We start from the raw sequence: 18,701 nt of genomic DNA, 5'->3' as shown, positions 1-18,701 counted from the left end.
GTGGGGTGGAAGGTGATAAGAAGATACACTCTGATTAAGAACAGGAGGTATCATAACATATCTGTGTTATGTTGCTAATTTTTTCTTCTACTCTCCTTAAGGTATCATTACATATGAAGATAACATGACAGTCTTAAACGTTCAACTGTGTGCATTCATAGAGACTGTGGTAAATAACCTTAAATTTCCAAAGCTTTGTAAAGGGGAGGAAATGTAGCATTACCCATGAGGGAAAAAAAAGAACTGTTCTGGTTCGCAACTAGTACAAATTCTCAGCAAGATCCCCTGAGTCTAGAAGAACCATCCCCAGTGGAGCCTGGAAGGGTAAAGGCTCTTAGAAGTTGTGTGTCAAGGGACTGGGCAGGGATGACAACTGAGTTGAATATCATCTCAAATGACAATACCAGTCAGTAGCTATTGATTGTATGGAGGGCTGCATTGAACAGGATGCTTGAGGCAGAGCAAGAAAATACGCCATAGGGAGAATTTCAAATCTCATTGCAAGAGAACCACTGGCTCTAACCTTTGTAGCCCACTTCTGGTGTGGGACTGACTTATACTCACCTGGGAGAAAATGCACATATTTCAGAAAGCATCCAATAGCAGCTTGATACTATCAACAACCATTCTGGTAGAAAAAAAGATAGCTTGATGCCCTAGCAAGCAGCAATGAAGTAATTTTCTGGAGAACTGTAGTAACCTAAGAGAATATATGTATGTATGTATGTATGTGTGTGTGTGTGTATATATATATATATATATATATGTGTGTGTGTGTGTGTGTGTATACATACATATATATATCTATATATGTATATATATAGATATATATATAAAACTCTCCAAAGTTTTAAAACACAGTAGTGTTGAAAGAACAATTATGTCAAAGGAAGTTCTGTTTTTCAGAGTACACATACCTTTGTAAAAGCATTTCAGACAAGTGTGGTTGTACATACTTGAAATCCCAGTATTCAGGAGGCAGAAGGATTGCATGTGCAAGGCCACACTGGGCTACATAGCAAGACTACCTCAAAAAAAACAAACCCAAAACAATGTCCAAACAATCCCTTCCCTCAAGCCACAAAATGCTTCTGTAGATGTATGTATGCCAACAGAGCCTCTATGAGCAATAGCTTACTCCCTTCTCAGGCAGTAGTTCAGACATGACATTGTCACAAAAATAATTATTTTGTTTTCTGCGCTAAAGTTGATCTCCTTACAAGTCTGACATTTGTGAATGTGAATCTGCTGTCTTGAAGTACACAGAACAATTCTGTTTTCTTCTGCCTAACAATTCACCAAATAGCCACGCAAACATGCACATTGTCTGGTTTCCCAAAACTTATGCCCCCAAGAAGGTTTTTCAACTTCTGTCTTAAAGTTTCAACATCCTCCTCCTCCTAAGTAATTCTAAGTAATTACTCACATCAGAGAGTAGAGGTTTTCTTAACATCATGTTCTCATTCACATTCAATCCAATCTGGGCACTATCTCAAAATATCTTTCCAACTTTTTCATTCATCTCCACATCCTACTGCAATTGAGGTCAAATGACTTCATCTCCTATCTCTTCAGCTATAGTAGCTTGTTTTAGGGACCTCTTTCTACCTTCAGCCCCTTTCCAGTGTTATTCTTACAGAGCCATATTAATCTTTGCAAAAATGATTCATTCTGCCCCTTTCCTTTACTTAAATCTTGCAGAGGACTAGCAATCTAGCCTCCACTTTATTCTATCATCTAATTCTAATGTAATACTCTAGACATCATCTCCTCTTTCAAGTCCTCAATTTTGCCAAGTCTTTGCTCACCTTAGGTGTTTTGATTATGTGATTTTGCATCTGCTTCACTCTTTTGAGTCACTCTCTTCCCCAGCTCCCTTTATTTATTTGATTTGAATAACATTGCTGCTGGTAGCTGGTGGCTTGCGCCTGTGATCCTAGCTACCCAGCCTGAGATCTGTGGATCACATTCAAAGCCAGCCCAGGCAGGGAAGTTTGTGAGACTCTTACCTTTAATTAACTACCAAAAAAAAAAAAATAAAAGCCAGAGGTAAAGTGGGGGCTCAAGTGGTAGAGAACTAGGTTTGAATGAAAAAGCTCAGGAATGTGCCTGGGCCCTGAGTTTAAGCCCCAAGACTGACACTTAAAAAAATAAAATAATGAAAAATAATCCACTTCTTTGGAGAAGCCTTCCAAATACATCTGTTCCATTTATTTATGTTTTATTGTAGATTTTTATTTCCTTACTTGTTACCAATGTTTATTTATATGATTATTTACTTAAAGACAAGCCCTTCCTCTTGAATATAAAGTCATTAACAACAGTGTGAAAGATCAATTTTTTCATTTTCTCTGTTTATGTCACACATAAGCAAGTACAGTACTTGCTGCAGTAAATAAATATTTACTGAATTATATCCATTGTGATCAGATTGTTTATTGTATCTCCTCTTGGTCTGGTCTTCATTCATTTAAAGCAAACAGTTTAAGTCCTTTTCAATTATTCTTTTTTATTGTTATTGTAAAGGTGATGTACAGAGGGGTTACAGTGACATAAATCAGGTAAAAAAAGAAAGAATATATTTCTTTTTGAACAGTGTTACTTCTTTAGTTTTCTACAAGTTTTTCCCTCCCGATCTTCCTCCCGCACAAGTTGTGTAGCTCATTTTGAACACAGACTTTTCAATTATGCTTAGTCATCTTTTTAAATCTCTTTTCCATCTTAGCCCTGTATCTTCTGGTGTACAATATTTTTCAATGTTTCTCCTTGCAAGGGAGAGATGCCATGTGATCTAATGATTGGAACATGTAATAGGACCATACTTTCCACTGTTCTTTTCTACAATGTCTACTAATTTAACCAAAGGCAGTGGTGTTCATTTTTAGCAATCATACCTCTCACCATTGATGTATATTAAAATTATGATTAACTAAAACTTATGTCTCTTCCTCCCAATCTAAAATAAACTTTTCACTAGAAAAGCTCTAATTAAAGTTGTGTACTTTATATTTTTAGCTGTTATAAGTATATGCTTACCTCTTAAGTAGGCCATATGTGTTGATATTATTATTATGCAATATTGTTTTCAAATTATTTCACATGGAATTTGCATAGAGTATTTGCTTTACTCATACTAAAAATGTAGAAAAAGCAAGGGTAGAAGACAGGAATTTGTATCTCACCCCAAGGTAGGGTTAAAAAATTATGTCTTTTATTCATATTATTTACATGCACAGGATATACACATAAATTTATATGTATGAAATACATATAGGTACAAATACCTATATATTATATAAAAAGTATTATAATAAGTCTACCTTATGAATTTCATCTCTGTTTATATGAGGATGAAAAGGACAATTAAAAAAAATTAGATTAGAAGTCCTAAAAGACAAAATAATACCTGGATCCTATGCTCCTCTACATTATTTCCTATGGTAAGATAAAATTAATGAATAAAAAACACACAGTGATTTAATTTGAAATTACTTTAGCCTTTGTATAACTAATCATTAAAAAATGTTCAGCATCCCCAAATCTTTTCTTGTGTTCTATATTGTGAATAAGTTAGTAGAAATACTGTTCTCAAAGATAGGTTTCGCACATTGGCTTATTAGGGAAAATGGGGGAACAGAGACATAAGTTCTTCTAGTTTGATAACTAGTTTTCATGATATGATCTGCTGAAAAAGAATTTGGGATTGTATTAACCTTATATTGTAATGAGGATCTGAAAGAAGAGGAAATATGTTGGATTGCATAAAGAAGTAAAAATCTGGAATCTACTCCTAAATTCTTTCAGACATAATAATATCAAACATCATAATATCAATATCTGATCACATGCTTGTCTAAGACAATGGGAAAATGATAGAGAACAGAAAGTAAAGCAGTTGATGGGAAGATCCATTGAACAAGGGGAGGTGGTTCATACAGCACAAAAATACTGCTTATTATGACTACAGATAGAAGAAAACACAAGAAAGGATTTCTTTGGTAAACACCTCCCAGTATATATCCAATTTCAGGTTACAGAATATTATTGAATCTATTTCCCAAATTAGAGGAGAGCCTGGATTCACACTGCCAACTACTGTTGAGCTTGCTTTCATGACTACTTTTATTTAGAAAAGTTACACAAGATTTAATATTTACTTTCTCTTTCTGGGACAATAGTGCCAAATGCAAGATTATTAGTATCACTGTTGAAATATAAAAATTGATGTAAAAAGAAATAATGTTTTATCAATTAGTAAAAAGTATCAAATCAACCTGTCTATTCACTATTCAGCTGTAAGAAGCTTTGTTGTTACTTCTGTATTCACCCTATCACTATATATTGAATGAATTTACATATCGAGACCTGATTTCTCTTTAAAATAATTTTTGTTTATTTATATAACAATGATACAAGGTAGCTATTTGAGGATAACAGTTTTTTTCTCCATTTTCCAGTTGAGCATAAAGTTTAAGGGATTGTATAACTTGTTTAAAATCTCACAGCTTCTAAATAACAGAATCTGAAACAAAGCAAGAAAATTATCCTGGTCCTGAAACTGTTCTCCTAATTCCTAAGGCATGTGGGAATAAATTTTACTGTTTATCCTAATTAATTGCCTACTTTGTCTTTTATTAATAAGAGGTATTCCAGATTCAGAATTTACTTTCTTTATATGGAATAATATTACCAAATGCAAGATTATTAGTATCACTGTTGAAGTGTAACAATTGATGTAAAAAGAAATAATGTTTTTTATTGATTACAAATATCAAACTAATCTATCTACTTGTTATTCAATTCGGTATTTTTATTTTTAATAAAAGCAGGAAAATCAAGAAAATAAGATATTGAAGTAAACTCAGAAACACATGTTTCCTAAATGTGAAGAGTGTTATTTCCTGTTTTATTGAAAATGTAATATGAAGTTTTATATATGTCATCACTAGAATTTGAAAACTTTAATGGTGTAAATGTCAAAGCATGTTTGACTTGGGTATATGCATTTATTTATGAGATTAACATGGAGTATCAAAATGCATGCCATGTTGTAAAGATATATTGATATATATTCACATATTTATACATACATACACAATCAAGCCATGTTTCATAAACACATACGTGTTTTAATATTAATTCAGTAAGTAGCTATAAATAAGTACATACACAAGTCCCCAGCCTAGAAATGGTAATGTTTCATAGGATTTTTAGAGACTATTATTGAGATCAGTAATGACAATTTGTGCATTTAATCCTCAATGCATAAAATAGTATGCTAAGTATCATTTAGTTGAAATTCAAACACTCCATGTAGTACCGTTTCTATAGATAAATTTGAATCAATTCAACTACTAGAAATCTTACTGGATCAGTTATGTCAATAATACTATATGTTAGAAACAATTGTGTAATTCCCAGGAGATTTGGAATATAGTATGGGATATAGAGAAAAAGAGAAACAAATCGAATTGTTAAAGCTCAGAGTGATACAGTGAAGTAATGCTATCACAACCAGATGTTAGTAGTGCTTTCCTGATTGAGGAAATGAATGTTTTGTGGGGTTCTGAGGGATGATAGATATGACATGAAATGATTTGAGATTGGGTGGAGAGATTAGTGCTGTAGAAAACAGAATGAATTAATAGCTTGGTCTTTGCTGTAAAAGAGAATTAAAAAGTTCTTGGTACCATAGTCATTTTGATCAGAGTAAGACTTTATTTTGGGACTTTTATTAGTGTATTCACAATGCATGCCATTTCCTTGGACTCCCCCTCCTGAGTGACCCCCTCCTCCACTAGATACCACCAGTACCAACACTTTTAACATCCAACTAAAGTAAAAAAAAAAAAAAGTCTGTAAACATCCCAAATATCCCCTGTGAAGTAGTTAGCAATCAAGAACAAAGGCATCATTGGGCACTGGAATAATATGCTAGCTCCATAAGAACAAAAAGAAAGGGCAAATTATCCTTGCACTTTCTGAAAATTACGTGTTGCTCCTTAGGTGCCCTCAATTGGATTGGGTGAGAGATTGCTATATGATTTTGCTATGTTCCCTTGTACCTGGAAACTATTGTTTAGGATTAAGGAACTGCTTAACTGTAGTTATGAATATAAATCACACATACATATACAAACACATATATACTACAGAGACATAAATCAGACAATTTCTGACTTAGTCATGATATTTAATGATTATCTAGCTTTTAATCCTATGTATTGCAAGAAAAAATTTCATAAAGTAACCAGAATATAATCCATGTCTTATGGAAGAAATAAAAGTTTGAATCAGTCTTACAAATTTCATGATAATGCATGAATTACATGAGTCTCCTTAAAGGGGGAACATCTGTTTAGTGAAGTCTCATGATTTTCCACTTTAACAGAAGAATAAGCTATGGAAATGATAAAATGTGAATGGCCTAAAATACAATATATCCATCTTTAATCATTTTCTAAATCCAAAGTTATTTTTAGATGAAAGAAAAGGAGGTCATTTCCAAATCATTTTGTGAAACTTAAGCCTACCCAGAGGAAAGGTAATTTTGTTTGATCCTGAACATCAAGTGAATTTGTTCACCAAACCATTTATTCTAAAAGGTAATTAAAATAATGTAAAATCGATCTCATATATGTTTAACAAAATTAACTAATTATAATCTGCCTAAACCACTTAACCTTTATAGTTATTTAAAAGTGTTTGATTTTCTTTGGAAAAATAAATAATCTACTTAAAAAAAAGGTGAGGCCTTCTTACTTCTTTGTCTTACTTTTTAAAATCTTGTTTAAATTTTAGTAGTTGATCCTCTGTATGGTAAGATACCAATGAATAGATCAAACAAGCAACAAAGGGGCAAAAGATTCCCCCTTAAGAAAAAAGAAATTGGGAAAATGATAAGGAATATTACAAGATGCAGGAGTCAGCAGCCTCACATTTATGGAAATGACAGAAACTGTTATATAAAATATTGTCAATACTTACACCAAATCTCCAAGCACAAGGGTGTATTAATTACCCTCTTTTAGATAGTCAAATTGATTTATGGACAAAATAACTACTGAAAGTTGGTGTTTATTTTCAATTGCTTCCCATTTTTTTTAAGGCATTATCAAACACCTTCAAAAATTTCCACAAATTGAGAATGCCTAACTGGCTGATAGTAGCTACATTTATTTTAGACTTATCCATTCTAATCACAGACAGAAATACTGAGGAAATGTCAGGATTTCGAAGGGTTTATTGGAGCTTGTAAGTGTCCGTCAGAGGTATAAAATAGCTATGTAAGGGAAGAAATTTGCTGTGACAGCTCTATCCTCTAAAAAGAGACAGGAGAAGTAAGAACTCCCTCAGGGAGACAAAAATGGTAGAAGTAACCAATTGGCCCCTAGGGGTTTGCTAATCTACATCTGTCTATTATTAATTCATTATTACTTACTTCTGTATTTTGGAGATAAAATCGTCACTTATGTCATTCCTAAAACCAAATGACATGATAAAAGACACCCAGTGTTAAGAGTGTTAACTAAAGTATCTGTCACTGCTACCTAGAGACAAATATGTTTTACATTGGTAGAAAAAAGTGTGACTATGACTTTTAATTGAAAATTTTGTGACTCATCATTATACTGAGGTTAATTTGTTGACTCATGATTTCCACTTATCCAATGACATGAAATCACATGAACAAACTTCTATATTTTAATCAGGATTAAAAAAATGATTGAATTGTGACCTTTAATTCACTTTCTTCTTGATTATGAATGACAGTGACCTTTACCTAATTTATAGCAGACATTCTGATGCACAATTATGCAAACTACACATGTAAATTCTGAATCAAATGAAAGATGTGCATAATCTACTAACAAAATCGTTGCAGCAGATATTTACATTGAGACTGAGACATTCATGAGTAAGTGAACCAGTCAGCACATGAATGGTTGGTCTAAAGAAGTCAAAGACCAAGTGCTGTTTGTGTTTTCTTGCTTCTGTTTAGAAAACTGAAATGTCAATACCCACATCAACTTTTATTATTTTACTCAGCGTTTTATGGCATTCAGGAAATAATGACAAGGTAATAAAGTTACTGAATATTTGCTTCACTTTCATTTTGAATCATTTTCCTGCTGTGCAGAAGAAACCTGGTAAAATCCGACTGCAGCAGGTGAAACATGTTGACTTACTAATACTGTTTTTGCTCATTAAAGAAGAACTTTATGCCCAATAACAGGTGGCTGGCATCAGTATTTCTAAGATATATTTAGAAATGACTGTTTCAAGGGAAAAAAAAAAGAGAATAAAAGTTTTATGTTTTACTGAGAAATAGTTGAGCATGCTGAACTAACCCTACCTTTTTAGATTCTCCTTGCGTTCCACAAGTTTTTCCTTTTTTTGTGTGGATTATTATAGATGGTCAGGAGTTGACCTTAGTGAGGGCAAACCCAGCCCTGGGCACAGGCGAAAATACAGTCTAATCTTATAATCCACTCTCTGCTTTCTCAAGCCCTTCTGTCCTATATAAGGCCCTGTTAAATACAAACTGGACGAACGTCCTTACTCTCTGAATTAGACTTTTGAAAATTCATGTACAAAAAAATATTTTAAAAATGCAAGTATGCCATTCGTGTTTAAAACACACGATTCCCAGTGTGCATTTTATTACATAGATACACATCTATTTGGGATTATATAGACAATGGAGACTGTGTCTCAGCAGGAAGCCACTGAGAACATTTCACTGTCAGAACCCACCTAAGAGGACCTGGCACAGGCATGTACTTCCATGATTAGCATCAGGGGGTTGTCAGACTGTTAGATCTGAAATCAACAGATTTACCCTGACAGATAATCAGCATTTTGCACTGCCTAATACGTGTTTATCTTCCACTATCTACATAATTACACTGAAAGTGCCCTTAATATAATCTTTCATAGGAAATTAAGCAGGTTTTAATGATACTCTTATAATAGATTGGGGACAGAGTTTGAGGGAGAGAAATATCAATACTAGATGGTTTGGGAGAACATATACATGGAGTAATGACTAGGGGATCAATGAACATCAGAAAAAAAATCAATGGCAGTCTGTGTTTAAGGAATTCATTTACATAGTTTCCAAAGGAATAAGGAAAAATTCCACCAAGCTGGGAGATATTCTCCTGATTTTCTCACATCCTGATGTTACTTTTCTTCTGACATGTGCTCCGTGCTCAACACACACAGAGCTAGGAAAAAGGGTCTTCTTAGAATGAATTTAGTATTTTTCTAATTCTTAAATCTGCTCTTTCAAAAGATACCTGTCTGGCTTTGGAGGTTGGGTCCTGGAAACCCATCACAATCTGGACAGATACCACTCTAAGAAGGGAATCTAGAAAACTGTGAAATCAGTGCATGGCCCTGAACGAGTTTCTAGGAGCAGGGACACACATGATATTTTAACAGCCTTAGAAATGAGCACATGGTGGTCCATAGACATTAGGCCTTAGGGATATTAAATTAAGACCAGAGAAACTGTGTTAGGTGAAGATATTAATTTTAATCAGAATTACAGAGCTATGAGCCGCAGGCTAGAAAGCATCATTTTTTTATAGTTATGCTATTTATGGTTATGATGGCCTTATATCCCTATAAGAAGACCTTAAGAATTTTCTAAGTCTAACCTCAAATTTCATTTTGTTAACAGATTAGAATCAGTGACTTGTTGACCTATATTTCTCTTTCTAAGCTATAATACACAATGAAATCAGGAAATATTATTTAAATTTGTATGTGAGTGAGTGGCTGAGTGTTATATAAATTTAATTTAGGGTAGAAAACAAAATGAGGCTGGAAATATATTTTCCCACATCTTCCATGAGTTCAGTGCCCAGCAGATACTCCATATCCATATCTTTCTTTTTTGTCTTTCTTTCTATCTTTTTTTTTTTTTTTTTTTTTTTGTCGGTTGTGGGGCTTGAACTCTGGGTCTGGGTGCTGTCACTTAAGCCACATTAGCATTTCTGTTTTTTCTGTTTATGTGGTCCTGAAGAATCAAACGCAGGGCTTCATGCATGTGAGGCAAGCACTCTACCACTGAAAGCCACCTTCCTAGCCCAAGACTGGGCTTTACTATAAAACAGGAAGTAGATTTTTTAAAATTTGCATTTTACAGATGAGGAAGCTGTGGTTCAGAGAGATTAACTAATATTCCTGGTGGCTAGTACTCCAACACAAGTTTACGTCTGGAAGTTATTGTTCTTTGTGTGTCATCTGCTAGTTCAGTTCATATGGTTTTTAAATGCCATTCCTTTTTCCACTCAAGGATATGGAACTTTAAATCACAGTCATATAAATCCTTTCCTAAATTAGAAATAAACATCCACTGTCATAGGCACGCTGCTCTGTCACTCTCCAAAGCCAATAAAATCTCAATATCCGGTATTCAACAACTTTTCACACAAAAGGATTTTACAAATAGTTTTTAACATTGTCATGGCTAAAGGTTGAAAAATGAAATGATTGAGAGATAAAGCAAAATGCCTCCAAGACAAACAACACTAGAAACCTTTGGTAGGTAGAGAAGCCAAGTTGTTTAGCGCCTTTATTACACTAGATTTTTTACATAACTGGAAGCTTTTCATTTCCCTTGGGCCCTGAGAACACAGGAGCTGGAGACCCTCCTCATAGTGTGGTAAGTGGCCCACAGCTGCTGGTCCAGTGTCGCTGTCTGAGGCCCTGTCTGGTTCCAGCATCTCAGTCTTACTCCAGCAGCTTATTGGTTAACAATTGTAGCCCCTGGAACCTGCTCTTTGAGAATTCATTTCCACTTAGGAAAATGAAAATGAGATGCATTTGCAAAATTCCTTTTAGACCTTGATTATTGGTTGAAAACTCTGTGTGTGGGGTTTCTCATAGGGCTGACCATTCCATAATATTCCTAAAAGGCCACCTTGTATCTTCTTTTACCCCATTCTAACTCAGAAACCTATCTTCTCCTAGTGTGCTCATTCCCAGAGAGCCAAAGCTTCAGGATAAAGAATAATTTATCTTTAAGATCAATTACTGGTTTTATTCCATTTAAAATTTATGAAGTATTAATGATAGAAGTTAAAAAATGTAAACTGTGGTTAATACAAAATGCCCAGAACTAAACTGTTTAAAATTTTCTAAACCTTTCTTTCCTCATTTCCTAAGTCTTGTCTTCTATAGTCTGTGTTTTCCCCTTTGGCTTTTTTCATTTTCCCTGTCCCTGATCTCTTTACCCAAGTCTCTTGACGTCCCCTTACCTTCAAAAATGAGAAACCATTATATATGAGAAATCATAATGAGAAACATCATATACATAATTGTATTATTACCTTTAAGAAGTTGTTCAGAGAGGTTTCAACTGAACATGACAATTTATGAGTACAATGTATCTCGAATGCCATCCTTTCCATCATGATGCATGCTTTTTATTGAAATAATTTCTTTCTTTTTGTTATTTTAAAAATTGAACACATGAAATATTTTGCATTCTGTTATAACATAGATTCAAGAGTATAGCTAGGTCTTAAGCCACATTTTGAATGAACAAGCTTTACTCTTATTGCCCAGAAAACAAAATCTTTAAAGAATATCATATAATCTAGCTATATTAAAAATATTCAATCAGTCTCTGAAATATTAGTTAAAAAAAACAACATGTTCTCTTCTTAGCACAGAGATCAGATCAAATCAGAGCAAGTATGAGGATTTTTTGCTAAAGTAATGCTAAGTAACTTGAGATTCCATCACATAACCCAAAAAACAAAATGAGGAAATCTAAGAAAATAGTATAATTAGAGGCTGGCTTGTATAAACTAAAATACAGCACTGTGAAATAAGGTGAAAGAAGTCTACATTGTGGAAGAGACACTCGATTAACTTTTCTGAGCAAGGATGGATAGGTTATAAGTATGGTCAGCAATGCAACAACCACCACCAGCACAATTGCAACCAAAGAGACTTTCCAGGGTTAGTTCTCGAATGCTATATAGTTGGGCTTTTCTTTAAAATTGTAGATCTTATTAGCAAGTGAAGTGTTTATATTTTATGTTTTAATTTTTTTTTTTACTTTTTAGCTGTGATGCCTTGACAACTGTCACTTTCCACTGATAGCTAATACATTCGAGAATTAAGCTGTTTGAATGTTTTTGCAAACTCCTTTCAGTGACAAAAACCTTTAATTCAAGAAACTGATATCTGTTTTAGGTGTTCAGCTTATTGGTACCTTCATCAGATGGGTTGGGGTCAGCTTTAACTCCTTTGAATGTTTATATTATCACATAGATCCTAACCACCATCTTCTCTCTTTTCACTGTTTTTATATATTTAAGGTAGAAATATTAACTATGTAATGGAGATGGCAAATCTGAAAGGAATGCTTAATAGACTAAAGAACTCACTCAGCAAGAAAGGCTCATAGGGCTAGCCTAAATGTAAATGATCTCCTAACCTTTCCCATATCAACGATATAGCATTATATTATAAACTTAGCAAAAGTGATTCATTAAAGTAAGTGTAAAGAGAGATTCTTGGACCTTCTGCTTGCTAGCAGATAGAGATTTTTTGAATATGTAGGGCAGTCCCTCTGCCTATTACTTCAAAATAAGATCTAAAATGAATGCTGGTATCACAGAAAGGCATCATAATTGTTTTTCACTCATTACTCAAATAATGGGTAGCTTGCTCAGTTTCTACTGACCCACATTCACACATTTCTGTGATTATGTGTTGGTGTCAAACAGATTTTTCTTAACATCGCCTATGCGATATTCACAGGTCAAATGAACACCGTCTTTGAGTCAGATTCCTATGAGTTCTGCATACACTAGCTCATATTCTCACATTGGGAGGAATAACTGGGAGATAATGTGTATCTACTACCTCCAAACCAACAGCCAGAAGGCAGATCACAAATGCTTCCTTTACAAATGCTTCCTTTGAATCTTATGAAAATAACCCCTGTGACTGATACAAGGACAGATAATTATGTTAATCATGTTACAGTCTTACAGACTCATTGTCACTTTCAGTTGTTTATTCTATCTGACTTTCTAACATACTGGTGTTTTTCATCTGGAGAAATTTTTATACAGATGTGTCAGGGTAAAGAAAGGCAACGAAAGAAGGCTATTTTTCATGACCTAGATGAAAGATTTTAAAGGAAGGTACAATAAAACAGTAGAATATAGTTCTTTTTTTTTTCTCATGTGGAAAACTGTTTTGCATCAAAATGTTAATTGTTACTACAACTTCAATGGAGTTATGGGGAAATGTAGTTAGATAAAGCCTCAGGTTAATTTCCATTATTACCAAATACTTTTCACCACTGACAAATTCCAAACATATAAAGAGATGTCAATCTTGCTCTTTAGACAGAAGAAAGGAATAGGAAGGGTGGGGGGGGGGGTGGTAACACTTCAAAGGCTGTCAGTAGACAAGTCAGTCAATTACAGAACTGAATTAGTTCTTAACTCCTTGACTGTATCACAAATGTTCTGCAAGGGTAATCATTCCTGGCTGCCTTAAAAAGAAACAACTTTAAAAAACTGTGTCATAATTTTAATTCAGATTGAAGCGAAGGGCTATAAAAAGTGTTAAAAAGCTAGGACTAGATATCCAAATCAAGATGACAATCAGGTAAATTAGTAATGAAATGTCCTTAGTATACTTAAATGCCATCTGAAGTAATTAGCCAGCAAAGAATTATCGTGCGATGTTTCAAAGACAGCCACAAAACAAATAGTTTCAAACCTAAGTTCTAATACAACTCTGTGGAATTGGCTAAGTTAATTAACTTCTCTGTACCTCAGTGTCTTCATCTATGAAGCTATGATAGGTGAAGGATGGTCCCATTGACCTCATAGTGTTGTGAAGATTTAAATGAATACAGAAAAAAACAGTAAGAATTGGATGGGATTTCAGTCAGTGTCTTCATCAATCCTATACAAAAATCACTTCAAATATTTAGATAATAGATATGGTGTAATAGAATCCTTTCTGAGAAATTCTGCATGCTTACCGATGAGGTAGGCATTTAAATGTTTGCTGATAGAGCACATCATTTTTCTGCAAGCAGGGCTGCAAGTTTCTATGGGTCCAATGACTACTTGAAGTTACAGACAACTTATTAACACCCTCCATAGCATCCTTTTAAGATGATAATTTATCTTTTTAACTGTACTCAGTAAAACCAGCAGAAAAGAGCCAGGTGGGAATAACAACCTGGGATAATATACAGCCACAAGGTTTACCAGTTCTACTGATTCTGCTGCAAGGCACACTAAAATGGAATAAATGTAACTTATCTTGAACAGTTGCTTGAATGAGTTACTCGAGGAATGGCAAGTTTACAGATGAAGCCAAAGAAACCCAGGGGAATGGAAGGCTGTGACCATTTTATTTAGGGTGTATAGTAAAACTTAACTAAAGGCATACGAGTTAGGTTTTCAGACAGTTTTTCTGAGGTTTGCAAACACATGTGAGCTTCTATAAAACGTGCGCTTTTGAAATAACTCTATGAAATGATAGCTAGAGATTCCAGGGGGAGTATCTGGATCCCTATCACATCCTGGCAATTTGGCTACAAAGAGAGTGGCTATTTATCTGCATTTTCTCTTTCATCCAAAGATCTTCTTGGCCACTTTTTCTTTCTATCCTTAGCTTGCCTGCTCACAAGAATATTACATGGCGTCCCTTTGTTCTGAAAGGGCATCCTTTAGTTTCATGCTAGTTTCAAGTTCAGCCAGCCAGGCAATCCCACACACCTTTCCATCTGGTAAGGTTTTCCTATATAGGTGCTATTCTCAAACTCACTTTGAATTGGAAATATTTTCCTTTATCATCACCCTGTGATCCTTTTATTCTTCCTATAGTGAACAGAATACTCCAGTGACAATATATGTGAAGAAGATCCTCATGGACCACTACAGGGTTCAAATAGATAAATTCAATTAGCCCTTCCTGGGTCACCCTCAGATTATGTTACAACTCAGTATTTCAAAGAATTTTTAAAGAAATTCTAATTATTGTGTGAGGAATAAAACCAAATTCCTTTTCTCTCACTGTGAAGGGCCTTTTTATTACCCACTGCTAGAAAACATATATCTTTTTTTCTCTCTGTTGCTATCCTAGCAGAGTAACCTGCATACCAATAGGATCACTAAAATGCCACCAAGCAGAACATATTTATCTGTTAAATTCTGCGTACAGTAACCTAACAAATGCCAGAGACAGAGAGATTGCCCTCTGCATGGTGATACTTGTGTAGATGTCTTCTTTATGCTAACAATGACAGGGCTTCATGCTTTTTACTGTACTCAAAAATCAGAGTATGTTTTTTTTCCCCCACCAATAGAAGTCTGTATCAAAAGGAAAAAAGAACTGCACATTTTCGGCACTGAGATATTTTATGTGGATAATAAATTTTTCCTCCTCAAACTCCACTAACTACAAGTATCTACCTAGAAGATGAAATCTATGATTTATGTCATCAGAACTATTGAGTATTCCAGAAGACAGTTTCTTCTTCTTTTCAGGACTGTCAACTTAATTTACTGTTTATGCTCAGTCCTATCTTATACAAGAGATTAAATAGTCTTGTCATAGCCACATGTCCAAATCTTCAAATAATAATGTGATCAATGTAAAATCATGTTAATAAAGAGTACTTTCACAGACCCATGACTTTCTTTGAAATCTCAATTATAACCTGGAATATCCTAATTATATTTGCACTAATCAAGTAGATTTTAACTCTGTAATTTTATGACATTATAATGTGTTTTAAAAATTGAAATGACTAAGGAATGATTAAAATATTACAAGTAACTTTAAGGAAACATGTAAGAAGTAAAGTTCAGGCATTGCTTTAATAAATTAGCATATATATAGTCAAAAATGTTAGATGCATCTACACATTTATAATTCAAACTTAACCATTTGACTATGGAAATCATTCTTGAATATCATTCTTAAATAATGACCTCCAACAGAGTTACACAAACGTAAGGTTTTTTTTCCCAAGCTTTGTTACATTAAACTTTTCATAAAACAATTTCAACTTCAAAACAATAAATAACAGCATGAATAATGACAGTCACTGAATTCTAACTAATTGTAATACTTCTGCATAGCCGAGCAACAATTTATGAATTGTGAAGAATAAATCTATTTGACAGGCCTGTTAGCAACAAGGCCTTCAGCTTCTTGTTTTGTAGTACAATGAAGTAAAATCTATCCTTTACTTTCTGTTGTTAAAAACATTTCAACAGTTAGTTCTGCCCTCCCCCCCGCCCCCCCCCCTTCACAAACGCTGCAGGAATATTCCAGACTAAAACAGAGCAACCTTAACGTGGTTGAATTTTATACTTGGTATTATTGGCCAGGATACACAACAAGTAAGACATACAGAGAGGTTATTATTTTTTTTAAGAGGGAAACTTGATAGAGTATTTTATTTCTAGAATAGAGAGGAGACACACTATAATCTTCCTGGCATTGCAAAACTAAGGCTGGCTGCAGGGAAAATAAACATTATAATACCCGGCACTTAAACAATTGTACCTATAACAAAGGCATGAGGTACCTGAAATCACAGCATTTGTGCCTAATGCCAGCAACAAGATAAAGCATTCAAGTGACATTTGATAATGAGCAGACAGTGGAGGCATTACACACGTCTTTAGAAGAATCAGACTTCCTACCTTGAAAAGGCAGATGGAGGTAAGTTCCTTTATAACAAAAAGTTGTAAGTAAAGCCAGGCAGCAGTTGCAGTCAATTGAGTCCTTTCAGTCACTGTATACATACAGCAGTTCTGTAATAAGGGGAAAAATATAATGGGAGGAGCGGCTGTGAACGGGTGACCTCCTCAAGCTGAGTCCTCTCTGTGAACCAAGCATTGAAAGCCACTGCTCCTGATTTGCATGGATTATCTCCACTTGAACAGATACAGAGCAGATACATTTAAATTGAGCTGGCACAATGGCCAGAAGATGGAAGAGGGAATGAATGAGGGACAGCGCAGGAGAGGGAGAGAGAAAAAGAAACAGACACGAGATCGCAGAGCGTGGATAAGCTGGTTCTTGCAGAACTGTGTCTCAGAAGAGCTACAGCTCCCTCTTCATGTCACTGTTGTAAGATAAGAAATGTTGTCATTAAGAACTGGTTAATCGTAGGGAAAAAAACGTACTCAGATGAGCCAATGCTACATCCGATCTGATTTTTGTGAACCTTTTGTGATTTTTTTCTATTTTTTTTTCCATTGGTATTTGAGACAGTATCCCAAAAATCTTTTATGAGCTGGTAGGTGAATAAATTTGGGTAAACTCGAGGTTTTGTATGATATCGGTGCTTTGCCTTGAATGGCACAGACATCAGTGAAAAAACATAGCTAATTTATTAAAGTGGAATATTTACTTTGAAAGAAAATTAACCCCTGTTAACTTTTAAAGAATCACTGGTGTGCAATCAATGTAAACAGGAAATAATATTTTAATATGTATTAATGATTAATTACCTGAAAGGACTTGTGTATATTACTGAAAGGGATGTGAGTTTTTATTTGTTTGTTTTTTAAAAATCTCTTTAAGTTGCATTTTTTATTTTCCAGATTGCTTTTTGGCATTTCAGAATAAAAGAAATCCTCCCCCGCCCCCATGTACTACACATGTATTGTTAAAGTCTCAGTTACTACTTACTTTTCTACCTAGTGTCTTAAGAGCTTCTCAAGATGGTTATGTATTCATATTCCTTATTTTAAAAATAAGAAAGAGGAGAAAGAGATATAATTGTAACTTTTGTCAACTCCCCTGTGATAAATCCATAGAAAACCTTGAAGAAAAAAATGAGCTTTTTTCATAAGTTCACATGAAGACTGTCTTTTCTTTGTGTAGAGGTACCTGTGGATGGTCAATTGGAAGGAAAAAAATCACTCAAATCAGCTATTTGACTGAATCGATCACATCTTGTAGAACTCAGCACTGGCTTGGCATGAACCAAAGGACGTAGGTTCAACATATTTCAACAAACAGCATTAAAACTTTCAGCATAAATATATGAGTGAAATGTGTGGAGAATAGGAAAAAAAATCCAGTTAGATTTTTGACTGGTGCTTGTATTCTGTCAGGAAAGATAAAGAACTTAAACACACCGCAGTTATGGAACGCTGATGTGAAAGACAGAAATGATACTTTAAAAGACACCCCAAGGAAAGTGCTACCACATTTCCATGAGACTTAATAAAGATCTAAAATTTCTGCAATGACCCTAACAGTGTTTAGGAAACAATTGCTTGAAAATAGAGGATGAAGACAATAGTATGTCTGAAACGTCCAATAGTCTGTTTTTTTCTCAGTGGATGGATGAGTTTGTGTGTGTGTGTGTGTGTGTGTGTGTGTGTGTGTGTGTGTGTGTGTGTGTGTGTGTGTGTGTGTGTGTGTGTGTGTGTGCTTATTTCAGTTTGGACACAACTTGTTCACAGATGGGACTTGTAATGTCATTAAAGTCTTACATTTCAAATTGCAAACCCTCTCAAGTCAGAGACTCTGAAGTAGTCTTTGAAATGCCTCCCCAAATAGTTTGAAAGTGTCCTTTATCCATTTTATATGTTTTATGTATTTTTATAGACAAGATATTGGTATACAAGCAAATCCTTTATATATATTTAAAATTTCTTTTCTTTTCTTTTCTTTCT

The 18,701-nt window shown here is 34.4% G+C and overlaps 1 protein-coding gene across 17 annotated transcripts in view; it reads right to left on the bottom strand.

Annotated features, from left to right (window-relative positions):
* Positions 1-16,968, bottom strand: part of Adgrl2 (adhesion G protein-coupled receptor L2) — a 655,342-nt gene extending 638,374 nt beyond the window's left edge. For 4 of the 17 annotated variants that reach the window (XM_070007415.1, XM_070007416.1, XM_070007419.1 and 1 more), the window contains exon 1: positions 16,713-16,968. The gene's annotated coding sequence lies outside the window, so the exon portion shown is untranslated. The remainder of the gene's footprint in view (positions 1-16,712) is intronic. The other 13 variants (XM_070007421.1, XM_070007420.1, XM_070007422.1 and 10 more) reach the window with 6 other exon arrangements.
* Between the last annotated feature and the right edge of the window lie 1,733 nt (positions 16,969-18,701).

This window comes from Dipodomys merriami, unplaced genomic scaffold (assembly GCF_024711535.1).
Source record: "Dipodomys merriami isolate MVZ:Mamm:240054 unplaced genomic scaffold, mDipMer1.0.p SCAF_7, whole genome shotgun sequence".
Classification (NCBI taxonomy): Eukaryota; Metazoa; Chordata; class Mammalia; order Rodentia; family Heteromyidae; genus Dipodomys; species Dipodomys merriami.
Note: the sequence above shows the minus strand (reverse complement) of the source record. Positions and strands in the feature narration are given on the sequence as shown.